Source organism: Rhinolophus sinicus, chromosome 18, assembly GCF_057876585.1.
Source record: "Rhinolophus sinicus isolate RSI-liver-muscle chromosome 18, RSI-T2T, whole genome shotgun sequence".
Taxonomy (NCBI): domain Eukaryota; kingdom Metazoa; phylum Chordata; class Mammalia; order Chiroptera; family Rhinolophidae; genus Rhinolophus; species Rhinolophus sinicus.
The window spans coordinates 41,502,024-41,512,027 of NC_142518.1; the positions used below are offsets into that span (position 1 = coordinate 41,502,024).

General features: G+C 43.8%; 1 protein-coding gene across 4 annotated transcripts in view; it reads right to left on the reverse strand.

Moving 5' to 3' along the window:
- WNK3 (WNK lysine deficient protein kinase 3) overlaps positions 1 to 5,109 on the reverse strand; it is a 162,243-nt gene extending 157,134 nt beyond the window's left edge. For 2 of the 4 annotated variants that reach the window (XM_074323556.2, XM_074323554.2), the window contains exon 1: positions 4,142 to 4,274. The gene's annotated coding sequence lies outside the window, so the exon portion shown is untranslated. Of the gene's footprint in view, positions 1 to 4,141; positions 4,900 to 4,974 lie in introns of those variants that run through there. The other 2 variants (XM_074323555.2, XM_019710840.3) reach the window with 2 other exon arrangements.
- Positions 5,110 to 10,004: the final 4,895 nt, after the last annotated feature.

A 10,004-nucleotide genomic window follows, 5' to 3' on the forward strand; every position in this document is an offset into this window, starting at 1 on the left:
TCACCATAATAGCTTCATTTAACTAATGTAGCATTGTGTACTACGTATTTTACAGTTTTTTTAAAGCTAATATAGCTTTTAAAGCTAATTTTATAGTTTTTATAAGCTAATCCACATGCAAAAGAATGAAGCTGGACCCTTACCTCATACCATATACAAAAATGAAATAAAAATGGATGAAAGACCTAAATATTAAAACTAAAACTATAAAACTCTACAAAGAAAACATAGCGGTAAATCTTCATGATCTTGGATTTGGCAACGATTTCTTAAATAACAATAAAAAGATAAACAACCAGATTTTTAATAAGCAAATGACTTAAACAGACATTTCTCCAAAGACATTCAAATAGTCGACAAGCACCTGAAAAGATGTTCCAAATCATTAGTCATCATTAGAGAAATGTAAATAAAACCACAATTAGATACCACTTCACATCTACTAGCACGGCCATAAAACACACAGACACAGAAAGTAACAAATACTGGCAAGGATGTGGAGAAATTGGAACCCTTATACATTGGGGGTGGCAATGTAAAATGGTGCAGCCACTGTGGGAAACAATTTGGTGGTTCCTTAACAAGTTAAACACAGAATTACCATGTGACCCAGAAATCCCACTCCTGGGTACGGTACATAACCAAAAGAATTGAAAACAGGTGTCGAAACTAAACCTTGTAGCCAAATATTCATACCAGCATTATTGACAAAAGCCAAAAGATGGAAAGATACCAAATGTCCAGGAACTAATGAACAAACAAAATGCAGTATATATATACAATGAAATATTATTCAACAATAAAAAGGAATGAAGTACTGATATATGCCACAATGTGAGTGAAACTCAACAACATGCAAAGTGAAAGAAGCCAGACACAAAAGGCCAAACATTCCATTTTTAAGCAATATCCAGAATAGGCAAATCCATAGATACAATAGATTAGTGGCTGCCAGGGGCTGGGAGAAAAAGGGAATAGGAAGTGACTGCTTAATGGGTACACAATTTCCTTTTGGGGTCATGAAAATGTTTTGGAGCTAGACGTGCAACATCATGAAGGTACTTAATGCCACTGAATTGTACACTCTAAAATGGTAAATTTTATGTTATATGAATTTTATCACAATAAAAAAAGTTACCAGGCAAAAACACAGAAAACAATGTTGTTATACTTCATTGCTATTAAAACAAAAGTTCATTAAAAAAATAGTATATCCCTGGAAAGTACATTTAGAGGCTCATTTCTTCAGTAAGTTAATCTCAACATTCTCCAACCAAGTATCTCATGACAAGCTCTATCAAAACAATTAAAAATGGCACCAAATTCTACTTTTGAAGCTTTGAGAATTTCTCAACGAATTCTTTTATAGATGTCCTTTACAGTCATCAAATGTCTCTTAACAGTGCCATAAATTTTATGATCTCAAACAAAAATGGAAAAGACCCACCCCTCTGAAAGTATTCTGGCTGTTAGCCAAGAGACATAATCAAGTATCTGCAAATAGAGTTGGACTACTTATACCAAGATGGGAGACTGAGAAAGAAAGGGGTTTTCTTGCACACAACCCCGCTCCCCATACATATACGCAAAAATTTAGGCCTTCCGTTAATTATTTTTAAAGTAAATTATCTGATTAGAAATCCGACAGCAATATAACAGTTCTCATTTTCTCTACTTGTGACTGGTTCATTGCAACCACTGGCTTTATCATTTACTGGCTAAATGATGGGACACTTTAATGAAAAGAAATCCCTCTACAGAAGAAAGTTGAAGTTCACATTACAGAAATCTAACTCCTAAAACACTACAGAATAATTACTTCAACGAGTGTCGACTTGTGATGTGAGAATCAGCACTGGTCTAGAAGTAGGAACTCCGGGGGTCTACGACTTCTAGGGCACGTCTTATTTTTCTAAGCTTTACTTTCTGTTCTAGGTATAAAAACGAAAATAACTTTCCTGCCTGCCTCCCAACAGAAGTATGATAGTAAAAATACGTACAAGGTGTGTTGGGACCACTAAAGAGGGGCACCTAACGTAGCTTGGTGTAGGATGCTGGGAAAAGGAAAAAAGGGGAAAACAGGAAAGACTTTCAAGAATAGCTAATGACAGAGATTAATCTAAAAAGAATGAGTTCAAATTCAAAGGGAGGAGGCAAGAAAGCATTCCAGATTGGGGGATGGGGGTGCATCAGAAGCAAAGGCAGTGAGATGAACACAAATCTGCTTAAGTTATTCCTCTTCTTAATAAACAGTTAAGGGCTGCTAACTCTGCAGGGTAGCCCTTCACCCCAGCCTCAATCTAAGATTCCAGCCTTATCTCATTCCACTCCCCAAATATACCATGCTGAAACTTTCCAGTCTCAATACTTGAATGTTCTTCCAGTCCAGGAACACCTAGTTCAAAACTGGGAGACTACCTTGCCTGCCAGTCAGTGCAACTTTTCCAGGCTCCCACCTTGCCTGCCAGAGTCAGTGCAACTTTTCCAGGCTCCCACAGTGCTTTTATACTTCTACTCTACCACTTAATACACTAAGTATTCAACTTAATCTAAGAGAATATGAACATAGTATTAACTTTTGTATTTAAACTCCGGGTAGCCAAAACAAGGATTACATTGTTTCCAACATCAAAGCAGAATAAAAGAAAAAGGGAATAAGAATTTTCTCAAATTTGCAACATTTCCAAGATAAATGAATATATGTCGGTAAAGTTAAAAAAATCCATAAACTATTAATCTTGATTCAGAACACAATGAGACTATCACAAGACATCTTTACCAGATGATAGGTAATGTAGTTAGAGAACAGAATGTCCAAGTAATCTTAATCTGCTGGAAACATACCAAAACGTAAGTGCCAATTTTCAAACAAGGTAAATTCATTATGACCAAAATAAATTCATGTATAATTATTTTAGCATTCAAAATCAGCTTTTGTGCATTTTAGCTATCCTATAATGCGAAGTAACTTTCTTTTGGACTGTTAAGTTTAAACAATTTTTACACTCATCAATCCAAAGGGTAGAGACTGTCTAGAAGAAATCTGCTGCTCTGTGTCATATATTGAAACTTCTTCAAAAGTTCTCTTAGCATTACAATTTACTATAGATGAAAAACAGGTAACAATGCCTCACAAAATTGGATGCATCACTACAGTACAGAAGATTTGCACAACTTTAAAGGCTATTATTCATATAATTGCTTCAGTCAACAGTAAGTCTTATGAAGGAATAGCCATACCATTCCCACGTTTTGAGGGTTCGATTTTAACAAGATCTATCAAGTTCCAAGATATGAGACACACACGTGCAGGATTTCCACCCACACCCCACTACATAAATGTTTCACCACTCTTAACTAGTCAAACAAAACCTCTTTCAGTACAGTGAAGCCAGCTCACCACTTTTATCCTAACTAACCCCATCATACAGATGGTAATCTCCTCCCCATTCCCAACCTGTGGGCCACAGAACACACCACTCGTCCCAAGTAACACCTCTCAATCTCCTTGAACATAACCCATAGACACAACCAGCCAGCACTATTTTTCACCCGGATCCAGTCCTACCGACCTTCACACAGCAATTGAATCTCTCAATTAAATCTACTTTCCCCCACCCCAATACCCACTGAAACTCAACTTCCCACACCCGAAGCGATCTTTCCTTTCAGTAGCCTCAATCTCACTTAAATGATCACTCAGTCCTTTGTCAACTGTCTCCTGCCCCCGTCAAGTATTCTCACCTTCCCCGTCCCCTAGTCTTCCATCAACTCCCAAAGTTGCCACCCCCCAACAAAAACAAAAAAGGACAAAAAACGCACCCCATCCTCAAACCTGCCCTTCCCCACTTCCCCCCTCTGAATTTTCCTCTCTGCCCGTTCGCTCGCACCGACAACAGCTCCGACAACCCCGAAGACTGGAGCCCGGCCTCGTCCCATCGTCCCATACCTCTTGGTGACTGCAATCACCCCGCCTCGGTCAAACCGCCCCCCACTAGGGCGCTTACTCCTCTAACAGACTCTTGGCCGCCGCTGCCTCCCTCCATTCATCCCCGGCCCATTCATCTCGCAGCCCGATCCCAGACACGCCCCCCGGCCTCCTCCCACTCTCCTAGTGCCCCGGCTGGCCCGGGACCCTCACCAGAATAGGGGCTCTCGCAGAGGGAGACTCTGACTCTTTTCGCTTCTCCTTCGCCTTCTTTCAAGCCTCGGGTCGCCCCTCGACGAGCGACACCGTAGAACACACACATACACACACACCTCCTCCTCCTCTATCGCCTCCTCGGATGCTTCTTACTCTCCTCCTGAATGTCTCGAGCTCTGCTCCGTGTCGTGTGCGCGTGCGCGCGCGAGCGTCTCCCCGCGAGCCCACCGGGCCAGCTACCGCGGGTAGGTAAAGAGCGGGCGGGGTTGGGGGAGCGGGGTACGAGCCCAAGCTCGCGCTCGCCTGGGAGCTGAGCAGGCGCACGCGTACTCCAGCCAGGGAATTCAGATGGAGAGAAGAGAGGGGCGGAGGGGGACCGGGAAGGGAGGGGAGGAAAGGAGAGGGGGAGGGGCGGAGAAAGCTGACAGAGCAGCCCCAACTCAGAACGGCCCCCAGCGCTGCGAGGGGCCCAGTGGCTAGCCAACTGGAGCGTGCGCGCTCCTCCTCCGCCCTCTTCAGCGCAGCGGGAGAGAGGGATGCGCTTCGAGGAGAAAGGCTTCTCTCCTTTCCAAGAAGAAAAATCTCAGTGAGGAGCCACGCGTGACACCTTCTGTGTGTTCAAAAGCTCTCTCCACAGCTGCTTTACCCTCTTCAGAAAAAAAAAAGTGCAAGCACACACTACTTCCTAGCCACCCCCCGCCCATTCTCAGTTTTCCACATGCCTCTAAATGCGGTAGCTCTGCCGAGACGTGGTACCCGCCGTCACCTTTTCACCCGCAACCCCTAAACTACCTTTTTGCAATCCCTGACTTTTCTCGCGAGACCCATACCTGCTGGTTTTGGGATTAGAAGTCGAAGCACAGATTTACAAATACGGGTCCCCCAGTTACGTTGCGAGGGCAACGGCCACGGTATGTCCCCCCCCCACCCCCCAGGACCGCAGTGCGCGCGCGCGGGGGCTGGGCAACAACGAAAGCGGGGATGGGAAAGGGAAGCTATGAAACGGATTTTTGACGGCTTGTAACCACTAGGCCTAGGCACGTGCCCTGCGCCTCTCGAGCAGGTGCAGTGTACCCTGGGAATTGTAGTTTTTGTTCCCACCTCCAGTTCCAATCCCACCCTCAGCCTAACTTAGACCTCCTGCCGGGAGGGGTATTAGCGACGCCATTTTGCCGGGAACAATGGCCCTCGGCCCAGACGGTGGCGGGTGGGGGAGGGAGTAAGGTTTTAAGGGTTTGGTTAACCTCCCCTGGCCCCTCGGTGCCATAGCAACGCCTTCAGAAACCTGGCCCCGCCCCGTCACTGCTCCGCAGGGCTCCTAGAATGCGCGCATGCGGAAAGGCCACCTCCCCCTGAGGCTGGCTCTCACCATCTCCTACCATCCACCTTCCAGATCCTCTAGTTGGTATAAATGCTACCTCCTTGGAGCTTTCACTGCATCTTAACCTCGGCGTAGCAGATTTGTTTAAGACCTGCTTCCTGCCCTGTGTCAGGCGCAATACAGAATTGTTTCTGTCATTCTCACATGAACAATCCTGACTCCACAGAAGAGGAAACTGAGGGTCAGGAGGGGAAAATAGACATGATTTGCTCAAGTTCACATAACTATGTATCAAGGAGTCAGAACTTGAACCCAGGTGTGCTCACTCCAGAGCCCAAGCATTTTCCAATCGCCCACGGTGCATCTGGTGTCACAGCCCCTGAATGAAAGCTCCTTAAGGGCAGGATTTCTTTCCCAATGCCCCTCAAGCCTCAGCAGGATGACTTGAGGGTGGGAGGCTGGAAAATGCCAGGCTAATATTTTCAACTGCCCAGCTTCCAGGCCCTATCACTGAGTTCGATCAATCTCTCCTCTCTCCAACACTTTTTTTTTCTTTTCGTACTGTAGGCCTCAGAACCTCAGTCTTTTCAGCTCTTTAAAAACCAATCAATAAATTTAACTTTCCATAGTCCAAATCAAGTGAAATGGTGGCCCTGCTTCTTGTCTCTGCATCTTTCCTCTTGGAAGTCGCTATGTAATCCCAGTATTGCCAGACATGCAAGTGAACCAGACCTTGCCCTTAATAAATTCAAACCCTCATCTCCAAATTTTGACAATGGGGGGAAACTCAGGCAATGAGATTCAGGGTTATGAGGTCCAGCTATTCCACCGGTGAAGATCTTCCTTCCTGGCTAAATTTGGAGGACCAAGATATGGTTTCTCCAAATAGTCCTACCACTCTACCTTAGAGGTCTGTGCATTCCAAATTAGCTGTAGAATGGATGGGGTCTCCCCAAATCCTTCTTTCCCCACTGCCTCTGAAGATAGTTCCTTTTCCCTGTTGAATTATTGACTACCATGGGGAAAATGAGAAGCATAGCCAAATAACTGCCCAAGGACAGTGTCAAAGGCTACCAAATCATTCCAAGTCTATGTAGGTCCTGACTACCACTGAGATGGTAACTAGAAACTTGTACCCACTATTTTTATTTCTCAATGTCACCCTACTCCCACTACCACCACATACCATGTTTCCCTGAACATAAGACCTAGACGGATAATCAGCTCTAATGCATCTTTTGGAGCAAAAATTAATATAAGACCCAGCCTTATTTTACTATAAGACCGGGTCTTTAATATAATATTATATAATATAATGTAATATAATATATACTGGGTCTTACATTAATTTTTGCTCCAAAAGACGCATTAGAGCTGTCCGGCTAGGTCTTATTTTCAGGGAAACACGATACATCCACCTTTAGAAAAAGCAACAGATGCCTCCTGCAATTGTGACGTGCTCCTCTTCCTTTGTCTCTGAGCCTGATGGTGTAATCAATGCAGAACAATATTTGGAAACATTAGCCCCTCAACCTGCTCAGATGTGAACCCCTCTTTGAGTCCCTCTTTGACAGTCAAACATTTGTTAAATAACTACAAAGTAGTGTGACTTTTATAAACTTCAGAAATTAGAAAATCAAATAAGTCTGCTCCCCATCCAAGTACAGGTCCTTCTCAATTTAGGCCTTTTATTAACATATGTGCTCTTCTGTTTGAAACAACCTGTCTATAACTCAACACAAATGTCACTATGGGCAGAACGGGGAGTGGGCAATTATACTTGTAGCTAGTCAACAACAAACAGCAGAGAACATTCCCTTCTAACCTACTGGTTTCCACTGTCAAGTGGCATTTGTATGCTGTTTCTATTCATCAAATAAAAAATTCGACTTACATTAACCACTTGTAATTTGGCTTTTTACATTATTTCAGGAAAACATTCTTCCAATAATCTAGTTAATCATATCTGAAGGCTCTGGTGTCAAGAAATTACAAAAGCCTTCACTAGATCCATTTTTAGACGCTAGCATCCCACAGGAATGGGGGTGGGGGTTAGTTTCATGGCATTGCTAGCTGTTCATCTTCTCCGGACCACACAGGATGGTAACTCCTTCTATGAAGATGGAACCGAAATGAACCTCAAAGTTGAGAGTCAGCTGACTACCACAGCCATGGGTAGAGTTGTACCCATTTCTGGAACTCAGTTTTTGACCCTGAGCCCTCCTTTACCAGGTTATTGGGAAAACAATATACATTATTCTTGACTTTCATTTCCCTATCCCAGGTGATGCCATAGTTTGGTGATCTTATGTAGTGGCCAGTCATGGGGGTGGAGTAAATATATCTACTTGCATATCCTTAGATCCTGTCAGTTACTGATGAGCCCTCTAACCACCTGGGTTCTTTCAAGTGCTGTGGTCCTCTCCAACAGCTCTGCCACACTTAGGACACAGAACTCATTGCCAAGGTCACCTGTTGGGCCATCTGCCTAGACATTCCACACAGCCCGTCCTTTCTTGAGTCTTCCTACCAACCAAAGGTTGCTTCTGGGAGTATATGCTGCTTGAGCTCCCACAGAGCTCTCTCTGCCTCTTCTCCCCAAGGAGAGAGGAGTGAGAAAGAGAAGAATCTGTTTATAAGCTTGTGCAAATCTTTCTTCCTTTTACTTTTCTGGCCCAGATACTTTGGCTCTGCCCCTGCACCCTAATCCCCCTTCCCTAGGGCTTTCACTTTTGGAATACAAAAGCCAGAGAGACTGACAGAGTATTTGTTTTCCTGACTTGCCACCTCCCTCCACTGAGATACACCATAAAGCTGATCACTTTGGTAGGGGGAGTATGGGGGGGCAGAGAAAAGGGAGCAATACACAAAAGAAAATCAATTTATATCTCAAAACAATATTGCAGCCACATTCTCCCTCTATTAAATCTTAACATCTCAGCAATGAAAATTTACTTCTCAACATTCCCCCTATTCAAGGCAATAACTCCCAGGGCTCAGATCTTTTTCTCCAGACAAGCCTTGGCACTGGGGGAATTTCCACCTGGATCACCTAGAGGCTGTTAATGTCCTCCCAGCACAATTTGAGTGTACCCTACTTCTGGTGGACTTAAAATGTGGATGAAAAGATAAGGCATAAACACGTGAAAAGGGAAGTAATAATTCAAGAATTTTTACAGGATACTGAACAACTAATTGACACGTGCATGTTGCTTATAATAAGTTCTACAAGCATTCATTCATTCATTATTCATTCATTCATTCAATCCATTCATATGGGTTTAGTGCATAAGCCAAGATGTTGGATCTTACCTGGGTAGCTGTCTCTGCATTCCTCACTTTCTCAAAATTGGTGTCTGAAACTTAATTCTCATCTGATTTCCCTGTTTTGGTGACTGATCTTCTGGCTTGGGGCCCAACCTTGCTCTCCCCTTCCCCCTCAGTTCCAGAAACAAGTCCTGAAATCTGTCCTGGGAATGGCTGTTTGTGCTTATTCTGCCAGATTTCCATAATGCCACTTACAGGAATATAAATTGCATCAGTCTTCTTGCTGCTAATCTCTCTGCCTATGGTCCAGTAACACCAGTCCACCTCTCACATCAGCCATCAATGATCTTTCTAACCCACAGATCCATCCATGTCATTTAACCTGCTTAAAACCCTTCAATCAGCTTCCAGCCACGATGAAATAACAGGAGCCAGATTTACCCTCTGCCTAAAACAACTAAAAAAACACAAAATATATGGGGGAAGAAAGGTTTCAGATATTAGACATCAAGCAGTACAGAAAAGTAAGCCCTGAGAGATGGGAAACAAATGAGGTGAGTTCTGCAATTGCCCCCAGCTGACCCCTGAAGAGAGTTTCCAGGCCACAGTGCAGGGAGACGGGATTCAAATTGAGCTTGGTGTTCTCCGTAAGTTGAAGAGGTAGAGCTGAGGAATCGTGGAAGCCAGGATGGCTACAATTCATAGAGCAAAATACCACAGAAGGAAGCACTGCATGGAGAGTAGAGAGCTGCACAGAGGAAGAACCAGAGATCTGCAGAGTTTTGCTTCAATTTTCAGCTGAGTGCTGGTCAGCACATGCATGTGAAGAAATTATTCAGGGCTGAGGAAAGAATCACCTGAAAGGAGCACGGAGGAGGCAGAATTCTTAGGGCTCACGCCAAGCTGGGATCATTCACATTTTCAACAGTCAGAGTGGAAAATACATGGGACATCAAGAAAAGTATGCAGAGGCATACTGCTTCAATAGTAAGGCAAAATAGCCCTAGACTAAAGACCACTCTGGTCCCATCTACAACACTTGAAAATCTGCCTCAAAAGAATAAAATTGTTTCTAAGGAACTTACCTCTGTCATAAAACAGAACTCAAAATCATTTAAAGGAGGAGTGACTGGTTAGCTCAGTTGGTTAGAGCGTGGTGCTGATAGCACCAAGGTTGCTGGTTCGATCCCGGCATGGGCCACTGTGAGCTTCACCCTCCTGAAAAAAAAAATCATTTAAAGGAATAAAAAATAAAACCTAGAACCCAGCATG